The sequence below is a fragment of the Aquarana catesbeiana genome, linkage group LG01, assembly GCF_042186555.1.
Source record: "Aquarana catesbeiana isolate 2022-GZ linkage group LG01, ASM4218655v1, whole genome shotgun sequence".
Lineage (NCBI taxonomy): Eukaryota > Metazoa > Chordata > Amphibia > Anura > Ranidae > Aquarana > Aquarana catesbeiana.
This window is the reverse complement of record NC_133324.1, coordinates 75,115,208-75,132,408: the sequence shown is the minus strand read 5'-3', so window position 1 is coordinate 75,132,408 and position 17,201 is coordinate 75,115,208. Positions and strand designations below refer to the sequence as shown.

Below are 17,201 nucleotides of genomic sequence, written 5' to 3'. Positions count from 1 at the left end.
GGAACCTCCTCTAACAATACAACTGTAACCTAATTAACATGAGCTAGTTTACTAAATCATTTACCCAGACTAGGTGACTATTCAATACACATTACCATAAACATCAACACAGGGTTAATTAGAACAAACAACAATGTGTGGAATACCCTTAGAACCTGTGGTAAGCCAGACTAGACTCATTTACATTAAACACATTATAGCAGAGAACAAGACAGGTAGTTGGAGTTGATGACACCAGCATCTCCTCACAGTATGTGTCCCAACAGTATGAATCAGTCTTATCAGCAGGGGGGCTGCTGGAGGAATCCCCTCTCCCTCTACAGGGACACACATCCCAAATGACCACAGCAAAGAGTCCACAACAGAATCAAACAACATACAATAAATACACGATTGAGTCTGATTAGTACAGATCAGACTGGATTTCTAATTCACCTTGCAGAGTATTGTTCCCTTAAATCCAAGGCCCATAATCTGTTGGCAAGAGGCTCACATTCAGTTCCCTCCAATAGCCTCTGTCCCGGGTGAGTCTGTCACAAGATTGATAGACACTGTACTGCTCTGAGGAGGTAATCAGAATTTTTTTTTTACACTTTATGATTGCTTATTACAGTGATGGTGACTGTATAAGCAATCATTTTTACTTTGTGAAGTGCATCCATTCTTGTGCCATTGTGTAATATTGTGATGGTTGTTATTGGCCCTGTACCATGTAATCACTGTGACCAATCACAGAGATCACAATAGTGCACAATGAATGGCTGTGAATGAAAGCCATTGCGTACAACTGAATGTGAATGGTCACAGCGATCACATACTACCAGGGCCAGCTTGGTACAGGCCGTATTTTTATATTGGGCTGGGTGGGAGGCGGTTAAGACAGGCAAACAGCTAAATATATAGAATACATACAAATATGAGAGACGGTTTGCCTTCCAAATGATTTACACAGCTCTCCCCACAGTACAGCTCTGTCTAACAGGGACGGGGACCTGATCTTCTTCAGCAGTTTCATTTTCACCCCCCGCCCTGGACAGTAGAGAAGAAGCAGCACACTTATGAGTAAGTTTCTCTGTCACTCATCTCTCTCCTTCTATCAACATGACTCCTTGTGATGCTTCTTCCTTCCCTGCAGCTCTGCTGTATCCATAATTCTCACAATGGAAAGTGCTCATTGGTCAAAGTGACACAATGTGATTGCGTCTTACCAGAAGAAGAAGCCTTAGATGCCCATCTCATTGGTCAGCATGGTCATGTGGCTGGGCTGACCAAAGAGCACTTGCCACTCTGGGCATTATGATGGATACTCACTCAGGGGGACGTGCATTGCAGTGTAAAGACCGCTACACTGGCAACCGGGGGCATCATGGCGGCTATGTGCTGGGGTGGGGTGGTCAGCATGTTTGGAGTTTGTTTACATTTTCATTTTTCATGAAAAAGTGATCTTGTCCTTTAAAGTAGAACTAAACCCTCCTATCCTTCACAGCCAAGGAAGCTGGCATCTTAGCTTCGGTTTGACCTGAAGTTGTCATGATGCTGCACATGTGATCAGTTATGACACCGGCCATTTGTTGGCTTGATAGTTCCTTTTAGAAGCAAAAGCAACTGTGACAGTTCTCATTCATGGCATGCCTTAAATTGTAACTGCCTTGGGAAAAAGAGTTAAATTGCTGGGTGTAGTGCTGCTTTAAGCCAGAACTAAACCCAGTTTAACCACTTAAGGCCCGGAAGAATTTGCCCCCTTAACGACCAGGCCATTTTTTGCTATGCGGCACTGCGTCGTTTTAACTGACAATTGCGCGGTTGGGCGACATTGTACCCAAACAAAATTGATGTCCGTTTTTTCCCACAAATAGAGCTTTCTTTTGGTGGTATTTGATCACCTCCACTTCTTTTGTTTTTTTTTTGCGATATAAACAAAAAAAAGAGCAACAATTTTGAAAAAAACAACAATATTTTTTTACTATAATAAATATCCAAAAAAAAGTAAAACAAAAAATTTCTTCATCAGTTTAGGCCAATATGTATTTTTCTAAATATTTTTGGTAAAAGAAAAATCGCAATAAGCATATATTGGATGGTTTGCGCAAAAGTTATAGCGTCTATAAAATAGGGGATAGATTTATGGCATTTTAATTTTTAGTTTTTTACTAATAATGGCAGTGATCTGTGATTTTTAGCAGGACTGCGACATTGCGGCGGACAGATCGGATACTATTTTGGAACCATTGACATTTATTCAGCGATCAGTGGTATAAAAATGCACTGATTACTGTGTAAATGTCACTGATAGGGAAGGGGTTAACACTAGGGGGCGATCAAGGGGTTAAATGTGTTCCCTGGGATGTTTCTAACTGTGGGGGGATGGGACTGACTGGAGGAGGAGAGAGATCGCTGTTACTAATCACTAGGAACAGCAGATCTCTCTCTACTCCCTTGAGAGAATGGGGATCTGTCTGTCTACATTGACAGATCCCGTTCTGGCTCTCTAAGGAGCGATCGCGGGTGGCCTGGCGGACATAACGGCCACCTGCCACGTGCATCGGCTCCAGCGTCACGCGCGCTGCCTATCGCTCTTAAAGCGGTCAGCGTAACCTACGACAACTTTCGCAGCCATGCCAACCTGCCACAGTATAATGACGGCGGCTGATCCTTAAGCAATGTATTTGCGGGGTTTTGGGACTTTAGATGAGGCACATGGCATGTGCCTCCATCCCGGAATCAGTTAAGACAAAAAAAAGGGAAATTTGGGACTTTGAATGAGGTGGTAGACTCGTGTAGAAAACATGGTTGATTTTATTAGAGTAAAAAATTGGAAATACATGTAAATGATAAACATCATATGGAAAAATAGGTAATGAAGTGTTATTATATTAATACATATGCATACTGAATATAAATACAGATCAATAGTAAAATTCATATACAAAAGTAAATAGATGTATACATAGTAAACACTTGGCAGATATATATAGCATAGTCAAATTACGTGACAGCTGGCAGCTCGATAAATGATACAAAGGTTAAAAATGAGTATGACATATCCTGATATTATGTTGGTAGGGCATGTGACTACATCCTTAAGGCCCGACTTGTTTCTGTGTGAAATACACTTCTTCAGAGGCGGATGTTTAGGAGTGTCTATGAAAAATATAAATTATAGGAATTAATCCTGATATGGGTAAGTACAGCAGGTCAAGACATAGTAATGTTGTACACCCTAAGTACTTACATGCCTATGAGTAGCAATGGTGTGCAGTATGATCAGAAATGGAGCCATGGGAATGGTCTGTCCTGGGAGCTGAGGTGATGGAACACCCCATAACCAAGGACTTGCACACGCAGAGACCCCCAAAAGAGACATGGACCCCTAGTGACCAAGGTGTGTCCAGTGGTGAAAAACAACAAAATTGTTGAAGTGACCTAAAAAAGATAATTAGAGTGGCCATTAGTGGTGAAAGTAAACACAGTTGTGTCCTTGGGACAGTACCTTTTTGCACATGTCTATTTTGCTTTCTCTTTTTCCCAGCTTCTCACTAGTCACTCACTTCTTGTGATGCAGTGGTTCATACCACCACCGTTCTCACACACTTTACCTCATTCTTTATTCTAGGTTTCCATTTCCCTACTTTCACCACTAATGGCCACTCTAATTATCTTTTTAAGGTCACTTCAACAATTTTGTTGTTTTTCACCACTGGACACACCCTGGTCACTAGGGGTCCATGTCTCTTCCCATGGCTCCGTTTCTGATCATACTGCACACCATTGCTACTCATAGGCATGTAAGTACTTAGGGTGTACGACATTACTATGTCTTGACCTGCTGTACTTACCCATATCAGGATTAATTCCTATAATTTATATTTTTCATAGACACTCCTAAACACCTGAAGAAGTGTATTTCACACAGAAACACGTCGGGCCTTAAGGATGTAGTCACATGCCCTACCAACATAATATCAGGATATGTCATACTCATTTTTAACCTTTGTGTCATTTATCGAGCTGCCAGCTGTCACGTGAATTGACTATGCTATATATATCTGCCAAGTGTTTACTATGTATACATCTATTCATATAATTTTAGGCATACGTACATTATGATGACATTGACTTTTGTATATGAATTTTACTATTGATCTGTATTTCTATCCAGTATGCATATGTATTAATATAATAACACTTCATTACCTATTTTTCCATATGATGTTTATCATTTTTTTTTTTTACTTGAACATAAGCTTTATTGATCAAACAATAATATTGTGTACAAAGTAAACATCAAAACAGTTTCTGAGATATATTCACACAAGGTCGTGTTCAGTATTACACCCCATATCATACCACATTTTCCCATAGTATGCATACAATAACTGATTCTTGTGTCCCTTAGTGTCATGCGCTTTACAGGTTTCTCAGGTTATGCTGCCTAAACCGGCCAGTCCCTACTGTAACAGCTCTACATGTGTGGTGTGTAGGAGTGCTGGCCTCTGGGGCACCCTGTTTCTATATTTTGCTCATATGCAGGTTTCTGGTGACCATTTGTCATTTGGTCATATTTGGATGGGCAACCTCTATGTAGGTAAACAAGCTTCTTGTAAGGCAAAGTGTTGTTGACTTCCGCTATCCCGAGGATTAGGCCTCATCCAGACTCTGGCAATTACCTTTCGTGCAGAAAAAAGTGTTTCGTGTATAAATATCTTTTGAAATGTATTTATCTCTGGGTCATGATGTTTATCATTTACATGTATTTCCAATTTTTTACTCTAATAAAATCAACCACGTTTTCTACACGAGTCTACCACCTCATTCAAAGTCCCAAATTTCCCTTTTTTTTGTCTTAGCTGATCCTTAAGCGGTTAATGGTTACAGCACAGCAAAAATTACCCCCCCTCGCCCCCATTGTGCACTGAGGGCAATGCTTGCCCTCAGGTACTCCCCTTTTCCAAAAGAAAAACACTTTATATTGCCCAGCTCCAATCTGCAGGTGTATCCAGGTGTACACCATCTCCATCAGGAAGGTACCAAATGCTGCTCAATTGTCTCATTCAGAGGCTCTGTTTATATACTTGTCCTGCACGGAGGAGGAGAGTGAGGAAGCTGTGGTGACATCAACTTTAGGGTGATTGTATCTGGAGGACAAAATTGAGCACCATTTTGTGCCTTCCTCATAGAAACGGGATACACCTGTACTGGGAGGCTGGGAAACACAGTGGTTTTCTGGAGGAGAACCTGGATCTCTTGCAACTAGCATTATTTCATAAATGTCTAGTGAGATTGTCTGGGGTTTAATGGTGACTCCGAACAGATGAAGAGTGGAAATTCTGGACTCTGTATGCATGAGGAAAGGTTCCATGGAAGCGGAGGGCAACAGTTTTCAGAATTCCTAGAAAGTCTGTAGGTTTGACTTGCTTAACCGCTTCCGGACCAGCCACTACACACACATATATACATATATACACTGTGGCAGAGAGGCCCGGTTGCGCAAAATCACGTACCTGTACAAGATTTTGTGCACGCAGTGTAGGGGTGCGTGTGCCGCCGGAGTGACACAGTGGGAGCCAATCAGCGGGTCCAGCGTCCGTGATGGCCACCGCGACCCACCGATCATTCTGTGGAGAGCAGTGTTCATTCAGTGGTGTGCCTATCTATGTAAACAAAGCAAACCACTGATCTGTGAGGGAGGAAAAGAGAGATCTTGTGTTTCAGCTAAGCTGAAACACGATCTCTCTCTTCCTTCAGGGTATCCGTCCCCCACACAATTAGAAAGCACCTCCCAGGGACACACTTAACCCTTTGATCGCCCCTGATGTTAACCCCTTCCCTGCCAGTGTAATATACAGCGATCAGTGCATTTTTTTTTTTTAGCACGGATCACTGTATTGGTGTCACTGGTCCCCAAAAAGTGTCACTTAGTGTCCAATTTGTCCACCGCAATGTCGCAGTCCCGCTAAAAATCGCTGATCGCCTTCATTACTAGTAAAAAAAAAATAAATTAAAATGCCATAAATCAATCCCATAATTTGTAGACGCGATAACTTTTGCGCAAACCAATCAATATACGCTTATTGGGATTTTTTATTTTTACCAAAAATATGTAGCAGAATACAAATTGGTCTAAAACGATAAAGAAATTTGATATTTTACATTTTTTTTATTGGGAATGTTTTATAGCGGAAAGTAAAAAATATTGTTTTTTATTCAAAATTGTTGGTCTTTTTTGTTTATAGTGCAAAAAATAAAAACCGCAGAGGGATCAAATACCACAAAAGAAAGCTCTAATTGTGGGGGAAAAAAGGCTATCAGTTTTATTTGGGTACGCACAACCACGCAATTGTCATTTAAAGCAACACAGTGCCGTATCGCAAAAAATGGCCTGGTCAGGAAGTAGGTAAAACCTTTCGGAGCAGAAGTGGTTAAAGCCAGCAGGTCATTAGTATTTGGTGAGCCTTTCATCTACCCATATTATTGAGAGTGGTGGCTGTGTTTGTTGCCTTGTGAGTAGTTTTTAGTTTGAGTGATATGAAGTGGTACTTACAACACTATGAAGTTATGTTTTGATACTGGAGTTGAAGAACACCATACTGACCTGTTCATACGTGGTGGAGAGGGGACATCTGGGAGGTCCTGCCATTTAATACCTAATGTGAAAAGCGCTTTATGACTCAGTTTTGATAAGGAGTCATAATTATCTGGTAGACCTTTTACCTATCCAGGGAATAGAGAGCACAGGGGTAGGAACACTGTCATATTATTGAGTCAAAAGATATGGACTATTATTGATTTTGATGAAAAATTTATTTTGGTTTGATTTTGGAAATTCGTCACTTTTGGTTTACATATACATTTTGCATTATTTAGTAGTGGGATTAGATATAGTTGGTGTTGTAAGCGCTGGTTGCTTATTTTTTGAGAATTTCTAACAGTGTATGTAGTGTTTGTTCGGTAATGTTCATTTGTTCCAAAATCGAATGTTAGAAGCAAACAAACTTGTTAAAGTGGTTCTACTGTAAAGCCTTAAAGGCGCATGCGCGGGAGTGGCATCATCGCAGCACCCGACAGTCACAGAGCTGAAGTCAACGAACACAGAAGCAAGACGGGTGAAGATGGAAGCGGCCTCCAGTGATGACATTGCATCGCTGAAATGCTTAGTTTTGTGGTAAGTTTCACGTAATGTGCTAGTATGCGATGCATATTATGCCTTCACCTTGCAGGTAAGAAAATAAAAACGTCCAGCGGTTTATATCCGCTTTAAGTTTTTTCACCTTAATGAATTCTATGCATTAAAGTGAAAAACCTTCTGTGCTGCAGCTGCCCCCCAGACAATCCCCCCCCCTTTTCCTTTCCTGAGCCTGATCCAATCGAGCGATGTGTCCGAAACCATGAATCAGACTGAGACAGAAGGTAAACAGAGTAAACGTAGTCAAAACATAGCCAGAGTTCAGGAACCGGAAAGGATAGTCAGACAAGCCAAAACATCAGGGAGCCAGAGAGGAGCGTAGTAGAACAGCAAGCAGGATCTGGAGCCAGAAGGCATGTCAGCCAAGCAAGTCTTTAACAGGAACACAAGAGAGCGTCTTTAGAGATGTGACCAAGGCGAAGGCAGAGATCATCTGGACTGGATGGCTTAAGTAGGCAGGACTAACTAGCAGGATATCATCAACAGCTGAGTACCTGTGGAGAGATAGGAGCTGGCAATTAGCCGACAGCTGAGCAGCCAGCTTAGAGAAGGAAGGGCTGAACCCAGCCCTGACACGATGTGCACGAGCGCAGCAGCTCCCGCTGCGGTCTTTCTCCATTGGACAGATTGATAGCAGTGGGAGCGATTGCCTCCCGCTGCTGTCAATCAAATCCAGTGACACGGGAGGGGGAACTTGGTGGTGGTAGTTAATGTTTCACAACAAGTTCAGGTATTAGTCCATGTAAGGATAACATGATGCTGAATAAATGGAAGGCAGCCAGTCTATAAAAGCTAGAAGAAGCTCTGGAACAATAAAAAAGAAAGAAGGACGGTGCCCTCTAAGTGCAGCATGTATGTTCGGTGCTCCGAACGCGAAGCACCGCCCGCCTCACCCCGCTCCCGGAAGTGAAGACGCAGGTCAGCACAGCGCTCCACGGAGGATCCATGACCGACATCCTGGCCGCCCGGAGGCTCTGAGGACCCTGGGCACCACCGGAACAGCTACCAGGACCCAGGTCACAGGACTCACATCCCAGGAACCCCCCCACCGGCCCGTGACACCCACATCCCCCGAGAGCACGCGGATGAAACTACTTTACATGCTGGTTTTTAGCAACTCAAATGTGAGTGTTTTTATCTATTGTAATAAATATTTTTAACATACATGCTGCACTTAGAGGGCGCCGTCCTTCTTTCTTTTTTATTTTTCTTCTTTTTTTTGAAAATGCGCATGCCTGTGCAACAGTGACGAACCACGTAAATTTTACCATCTATAGGCGACGCTTTAAACTCTTTTACAGGTTACCACTTTAGATTTACAGAGGAGTTCTGGTGCTACCCATGATCTGACGTTCGCGGTGATACCTCATGTGTGGGACGGTCGCTGTAGACCAACACGCGCTTTCGCCTTTGAGAGTTGTTGCTTCAATTTTATTTTTTTATCACTTTTATTGCTGTCACAAGGAATGTAAACATCCCTTGTGACAGCAATAGGCAGTGACAGGAACTCTTTATGGAGAGATCTGGGGTCTAAAAGACCCCAAAATTCCTCCTCTGCACTTAAAAGCATTCAAAACACCAAGATCTGTGTTTTTGAATGCTTTAACACTGGCACAGATGGTTTCTGAGTCAACTGGAAGTGATGTCAAGTCATCGCTTCCGGTTTACCGTTACGAAAAGCCAATTAAAGCTGATCCCGGCTTTGCTTTGCTGTCAGGCGGTTGTGCGAGCTGGTTGCTCTGTTGGGGGGTGGTGGGAAGTCTCCTCTTGATGCTTATAATAATTGAGTGGATTGCTATTACAAGAGAGCCGACCACCGGCTCTAAAAAAAAAACACCGGGGTGACGCCTGCAGGCATCATCACGGTTAGACATCAGAAACATTTTGGACAGCCGCACTCCAAAGATTGTTGCCTTTATTCAATAAGGTATCATCCAAAATACAGATCACAGCAAAGTGGAACAAATCTTACGCGTTTCACACGACAAGGAGTGCTTAGTCATAGCTTATAGGCATCATCACGGTACAGGTGCCGCCCACCCGAAAAATGCCGCCCAAGGCAACCGCCTTGTTTGCCTCGCGGTGGATATGCCCCTGAGTGTATGGACACCATGGGTGAGTAACTCAGAAAACTGGCTAAAGAAAATTACAAATACCAACAGGTAGAAAAGATTAGACCTATTTCAACCGTGTATTTACAGGTTTACAGTATTGACTCAAAAAGTTTAGATTTTTTTTTTGTTTACAAAAATCTGAAAAAAGGTGGGGGGGGCAAACATATTCCAAGTCAAATATTTTACTTTTATTTACATGTGAAATGTATTTCATACAGTTACAAAGACACAAAGGATATAGGCATAGAATAATCTGACAGCAGCAAGACTGGACAATCACAGAAACGTCATCATGCACTTCCAATATATACACAAAATATAGATTTATAAAAATTAATACAAAATAAACATTTTGAGATACATAAAAGGTATAAAATAAAATTTAAAAAAAAAGCAATAATAATAAAAACAGATCCTAGAACTCTCACAGAGAAATAGATTTCAAAGGGACAATACTGTACCTATTTTATTGTTTCCTATTTTTATTTTTTTTAATAAGTTTACATATTACAATTCATAGCTTCAACTTCACAAAGAACTGTGCAAAGAAGGAAAGGGACCTCAATTTAATAAGATGCATTTTAATTTTTTTCCTTGGTCCCTGTGCATTATTTAAATTATTAAAAAGAAGGGAAAAACATGAAATACTGTGGAAATATTTTTTAACGTCATTATCAATTTAAAAGAACCAAAAAAAAAAAAAAACACACACACTCACACACAACACACACACTGTAAAGCCCAACTGCAGACACAATTTTCTTTTTATGTTTGAATATGAATGAAGGTTAGAGCCTTGGTCAAATTTTTATTTCCGTCTGTGTCCCTATTGACATTTCCCCTCAAATACGGTCAGGACAAGAAGTGCTGGGATTATTTTTTTCAATGGGAAAACGGAACAATCTCAGTGGAGTGGTAAAGGGTTAGAACATCTGACAACACTTTTATTTCTATATGTGGCTTCCTGTCTCTGTGACAACAGTGCTCACCCATTTCATGCAAGCATGCTACAGGGGCAAGAAAAAGAAGGGGTGGTGGGGGATTTCCCCAGGGGTGTCACAGACAGTAATTTTAGTTAGTCTCCAAACTATATAAAATGTACACTATATTACCAAAAGTATTGGGATGCCTGCCTTTACCTGCACATAAACTTTAATGGCATCACAGTCTTAGTCCGTAGGGTTCAATATTGAACCCTACAAATGTGCTTCTGGAAGAATGGTCACACATTCCCATAGACACACTCCTAAGCCTTGTGGACAGCCTTCCCAGAAGAGTTGAAGCTGTTAAAGCTGCAAAGGGTGGGCCAACTCAATATTAAACAATATGGACTAAAGGCCCGTACACACAATAAGAAAATCAGAAGTAAAATGCCGTATGACGAGCGATTGGCCAATTATCCGATCGTTAATATAGGTTTTTTGACAGCCGAATCTGACTTTTCAGGCGACAAAACCTGAAGGTGCATGCTATAAAATTTTTAACATACGTGAACAGAACATCCGATTATCGTTTAATTAGTACAATTTCCATCCAAACCAAATCGTAAGAGCAAGACTACGCATGCTCAGAAACAAAGGAATACATTACAAAACAATTCAACACTATTCAATGACATTGATTCCGAAGTTGTATTCTGTCGTACATGGATTTTCGTAGGTTGAGTAACTTCTTTACTTTCGATAGAAGAGTAGCATGCAACAAAAAAAACGGATGATTGGTAGCCTGATAATCTCGTGTGTTCGAGGCTTTAGCCTGGGATGCCATTAAAGTTCATGTGCGTGTAAAGCAGGCGTCCCAATACTTTTGGTATAGTGTATAATTAGTCAAAAAAAAAAAAAAATGTATATCTGCAGTTAGGCTTTAAACATAATACCACATCTTCCCCCCATTCAAGCAAATCTGATGTTCTAACATAGAAGAGCAAAATATTAACCTTTGTAATTAGTATTTTTTATCTCGTCCTCACGCCTATTTATAGGATCCAGATTACCGTTAGAATGTAATACAACATTTTCTCTGCATACAGAAATGTTATGTAATTATCTGCAGTGTCAAGAAGCAGAGCGGTGCAGATAGCTCTCCTGACTCCATCTAACTTCCTTCCATAGAGTTAGAGATGGAATACGAGATGTGCTAATTGCCGATTGTCCCCTGCTGGTTACCAAGCAACAGTAATTTAGAATGTATAAAGATTTAAACATTAAAAGTAGTATTAAACCCTCAGCGTTTTTTTTTCAGCTTAACACATTGAGCACAAAAAAAAAAAAAAAAAAAAAAACATTCCCCAGTAAACTAATCATCAAAATTCTTTCCCCAGAACTTGCAATTTACAACTTTCAATGCTGCTGGCTCCTGCTTCTCCGGACATTCTGGTCTCCATAGGAAAGTTACCAGTGGACAGTGGTCTCCAGTCTGTTTAGCTTGGAGGAGGAAGGAGCAGGGTTGTGCCTTGCCAAGGTTGTGTTTCTATTGATTTTGCACTCTCCAATTTTAGAAAATCAACCCCTTATTCCGAGTTAGAAGTTCAAAAACTTGAGTTGCACTCAAAGCAAGAGACAGACCACTAGTTCCCGGAGGTTAGCAATGGCAGCCCCTTATTTCAGATAGAGAAAAGCAAAGGACGAGGATACTGTTGTTTCTGATGACAGGGTTGTATAAGTTACCACATGGAAAGGGATTCTCATTTAAGCATTACAATGGGACAGTCTAAATGAGATATATAGCTTTACAAACCTTTACTTATACTGCTGGTCTCCATAAACTATTTAAGGTGCCCTATATCAGAAAACTCTACCAATTCAAAGTCCACCAGGCAATTTTCATTCAGCAAGACGTACATACATATTAAGATTGTGTTGCAGTAATACAAATAAATTATGTTAAAATATATATTAAAAGGGCTTTTCACTTTAATCCAAAAACAGGCCTTACATCCCTTTTATCCCCTGCATGGAAGTAAATCCAAAAAAATAATAAAAATAAATACAAAATTGTTCTGTTGCTTCCGCTGCCTGGATAGATACAAGTCTCCTGCACAGAAGTGTTTTCTGTAGGCCCGTGCTGGTTGAGTTGCTCTCGTAGTGCACACACTAAAGCAGAGAGAATAAAGCACTAAAATCGATGCAACGTGGCACCTGTATACATAGGGGACCTCAGTAGATGTTAAATAAAACTTTTTCTTCCTTCTGTGTCCACCAAAACTTTCATGTGGGACCTTCTATCCATATATTATCGAGCACTGTTTTATGTTACTGCTGTGCATACAGTGGCCCAACTATGCCATGCCCCAAACCAAAAAAATAGGCAAATTACAAAAATCCTCTGTGCGACATCTAAAATCTGTTAAAGCTAAGGTTGCCATATATTCTGAGAGCCAATACCAGCCCTATACAGTGCCTTGAAAAAGTATTCATACCCCTTGAAATTTTCCACACTTTGTCATGTTACAACCAAAAATGTAAATGTATTTTATCGAGATTTTATGTGATAGACCAACACAAAGTGGCCCATAATTGTGAAGTGGAAGGAAAATGATAAATGATTTTCAAATTTTTTTACAAATAAATATCTGAAAAAAGGGTGGCGTGCATTTGTATTCAGCCCCCCTGAGTCAATACTTTATAGAACCACCTTTCAATACAATTACAGCTGCAAGTCTTTTTGGGGATGTCTCTACCAGCTTTGCACATCTAGAGAGTGAAATTATTGCCCATTCTTCTTTGCAAAATACCTCAAGCTCTGTCAGATTGGATGGAGAGCGTCTGTGAACAGCAATTTTCAAGTCTTCCCACAGATTCTCAATTGGATTTAGGTCTGGACTTTGGGCCATTCTAACACATGAATGTGAATATGCTTTGATCTAAACCATTCCATTGTAGCTCTGGCTGTATGTTTATGGTCGTTGTTCTGCCAGAAAGTGAACCCCCCCCCGTCTCAAGTCTTTTGCAGACTAACAGGTTTTCTTCTAAGATTACCCTGTATTTGGCTCCATCCATCTTCCCATCAACTTTGACCAGCTTCCCTGTCCCTGCTGAAGAAAAGCATCCCCACAACTGAATGCTGCCACCACCATATTTCACGGTGGGGACGGTGTGTTCAAGCCAAAATGTTAAATTTTGGTCTCATCTGAACAGAGCACCTTCTTCCACATGTTTGCTGTGTCCCCCACATGACTTTTCACAAACTGCAAACGGGACTTCTTATGGCTTTCTTTCAACAATGGCTTTCTTCTTGTCACTCTTCCATAAAGGCCAGATTTGTGGACTGCACGACTAATAGTTGCCCTGTGGACAGGTTCTCCCACCTGAGCTGTGGATATCTGCAGCTCCTCCAAAGTTACCATGAACCTCTTGGCAGCTCCTCTGATTAATGCTCTCCTTGCCCAGCCTGTCAGTTTGGGAGGACGGCCATGTCTTGGTAGGTTTGCAGTTGTGCCATACTCTTTCCATTTTCTGATGATGGATTAAACATTGCTCCGTGAGATGTTCAAAGTTTGGGATTTTTTTTTATAAGCTAACCCTGCTTTAAACTTCTTCACACAACTTTTCCCTGACCTGTCTGGTGTGTTCCTTGGCCTTCATGATGCCGTTTGTTCACTAAGGTTCTCTAACAACCTCTGAGGGCTTCACAGAACAGCTGTATTTCTACTGAGATTAAATTACACACAGGTGGACTCTATTTACTAATTAGGTGACTTTAAAAGGCAATTGGTTCCACTAGATTTTAGTTAGGGGCATTAGAGTAAAGGGGGCTGAATACAAATGCATGCCAAACTTTTCAGATAATTGTAAAAAATTTGAAAACCATTTCTCATTATCCTTCCACTTCACAATTATTTGCCACTTTGTGTTGGCCTATCACATAAAATTCCAATAAAACACATTTCAATTCTTGGATGTAACATGACAAAATGTGGAAGAATTCAAGGGGTATGAATACCTTTTCAAGGTACTGTACAATAAATGCTTTCCTATTCAAACAACTGGAAATAAGTCTAATTTTTACCAGCCAGTTGAGAAACAAACCTACAAGGTGTCAAGCATACCATGTCATCAAGACTTGACCAGATAAGGGATAGCGATTAGATTAATTCTAGTTGCTGTAATCAGAGACTCAGTGAAACCGTGAGAGAGTAGTGAGGAAGTACTACATCCGATCAGCCTAGACATTGGCTCTTTAGCCTAGTACAGGTGGCATGAATGTTGGGCCTCATTCGGTCAGTGTGTAAGGCAGCAGGTCCGACATAAGCCATTGGCAGAGCGCTGACTGGAGTGTTCTAGTAGGGGGGGGGCTGATGAGGAAATCTTGAAGCACAATAATGGTATGAATCGCGGGAATACTTCCTTGACCAAAAGTGGAAACTCCTTTACATATTTCTATCTTTGTCCTAAATAATAGCAATTTGGCATTTATCAATTTTAGGGCACCATTCAGGGATAAAAAAAAAATTTCTGCTATTTTAACTGAATGCTTAATTGTTGTCTTCTTTCAAACTATTAAAACATGGGACTAATACTTCTCCATCTACTATAGACAACGCACCACCTACTGAAAACAAAAAACCAAGCTGTTCTAATTTCTAGTCATTTTCATACTGGAAATGTATACATAAAAATGCAACTACCAGTTCCACCAAGGTCATGAAACCTGCTACAATAAAATTTGAGGGATTGGATATGATAGCTAACCAGATTCTTTCCAATATTCTGAAACCTACACCAGAAAAAAAAGCTGTTTGGAATGTAACTAGTTATCATGGTCAACAATTCCATATTTCAGTTCCACAGTAGTATTGAATTCTTCTACATTATTTATTAAAACGCTTGACACAAATATGTTAGCTGCCATCCCCGCATAGGCCACGTGGACCTTTTTAGGGCATCTTGGACAAAAACTCAATAGGGGAGATTTACCAAAACTAGTGCACTCAAAATCTGGTGCAGCTGTGCATGGCAGCCAATCAGCTTCTAACTTCAGCTTGTTCAATTAAGCTTTGACAATAAAAACCTGGAATCTGATTGGTTTCTATGCAGCACTGCACCAGATTTTGCACTCTTCAATTTTAGTAAATAACCTCCTGACAACTTGCAAAAACATCCTACAAGTCCTTAACAACAACTAGTTTTAAAATCCTGGTATAACAACACATATTTGCTTGTGTAAATGTGGTATATAATCTGCTTTTCACACACCATCAATGACATTCACAATATAGAAAACCCAAAAAGGTGCTGTAAACTTTCAGATCTTTACCTTGATCTTCAAGAACATATATGTGACCATAAAAAAAAAAAAAAATCCTTAAAATTAAAAAAAAGTATGTGACTGGGTTCATAGAAACCAAAAAAAAAAAAAGAAGAGGTTGGCATTGCTAAGCCATTACCTTTTAGCTACATAGCTTAACTGGTGATCTTGAAGTTTATTACTCCACACAAATCGCTAACCGGATAGTTACCTGAGAGAAGGGACTATTCTTTTTCTTGCCTATTGTTAGATCTGTTACTTTTGGCCTTATCCATGATCGATTTTTTTGAGATTGCGGAATACCTGACCTTTCACTTGCCTATTTTCGTGTACAAAGACTGTAATGCAAAAGCCTTATTGTATGGCACCCATTAAAAATGAATAATAATTACATTTATTTTAAATTAGCATTTCCAAAACGTATCTATATCAATTATTTAAAAACACACAGGTGCACGCAAGCACCTAGTGCATTACCAGTGTATTATTGTGAAAAAAAAAGGTGGAAGATAACAAGATGGGTACTCAAAGATGGAAGGTACAAAAGCATTAAAACCACGAGACACCATGCAATGCAAGAATTGTGTAAACCGAGTCACCCCGTTGTGCTGGCAGGCTGATGCATTTCGGGGCGTACCACCTTGCTCAGAGCTAGACTGGCTAGCACATACATACCATAATACACAGTATATGTACTCGCTTTCCACTGGCCTCAATCCTGCTCAAAAAACAGGACGGAGTCCGAGGGAGAGGGAGAGGGAGAGGGAGAGAGAGAGAGAGAGAATATACAGAGGGGACGGAAAGTATTCAGACCCCCTTAAATTTTTCACTTTGTTATATTGCAGCCATTTGATAAAAATCACTTAAGTTGATTTTTTTCCTCATTAATGTACACACAGCACCTGATATTGACAGAACATCACAGAATTGACATTTTTCATGTCAGAGCAAATGAGAATCATGAGGTCAAAGGAACTGCCTGAAGAGCTCAGAGACAGAATTGTGGCAAGGCACAGATCTCGCCAAGGTTACAAAAAATTTCTGCTGCACTTAAGGTTCCTAAGAGCACAGTGGCCTCCATAATCCTTAAATGGAAGACGTTTGGGACGACCAGAACCCTTCCTAGAGTTGGCTGTCCGGTCAAACTGAGCTATCGGGGGAGAAAAGCCTTGGTGAGAGAGGTAAAGAAGAACCCAAAGATCACTGTGGCTGAGCTCCAGAGATGCAGTCGGAAGATGGGAGAAAGTTGTAGAAAGTCAACCATCACAGTCGGGGCTTTATGGCAGAGTGGCCCGATGGAAACCTCTCCTCAGTGCAAGACACATGAAAGCCCGCATGGAGTTTGCTAAAAAAACACCTGAAGGACTCCAAGATGGTGAGAAATAAGATTCTTTGGTCTGATGAGACCAAGATAGAACTTTTTGGCCTTAATTCTAAGCGGTATATGTGGAGAAAACCAGGCACTGCTCAACACCTGTCCAATACAGTCCCCACACTAGAAGCATGGTGGTGGCAGCATCATGCTGTGGGGGTGTTTTTCAGCTGCAGGGACAGGACGACTGGTTGCAATCGAGGGAACGATGAATGCGGCCAAGTACAGGGCTATCCTGGACAAAAACCTTCTCCAGAGTGCTCAGGACCTCAGACTGGGCCGAAGG

General features: G+C 40.8%; 1 long non-coding RNA gene across 1 annotated transcript in view; it reads left to right on the top strand.

The window, feature by feature from the left end:
• LOC141132312 (uncharacterized) overlaps positions 1 to 17,201 on the top strand; it is a 218,840-nt gene that overhangs the window by 143,390 nt on the left and 58,249 nt on the right. The gene's annotated exons all lie outside the window — the stretch shown is intronic.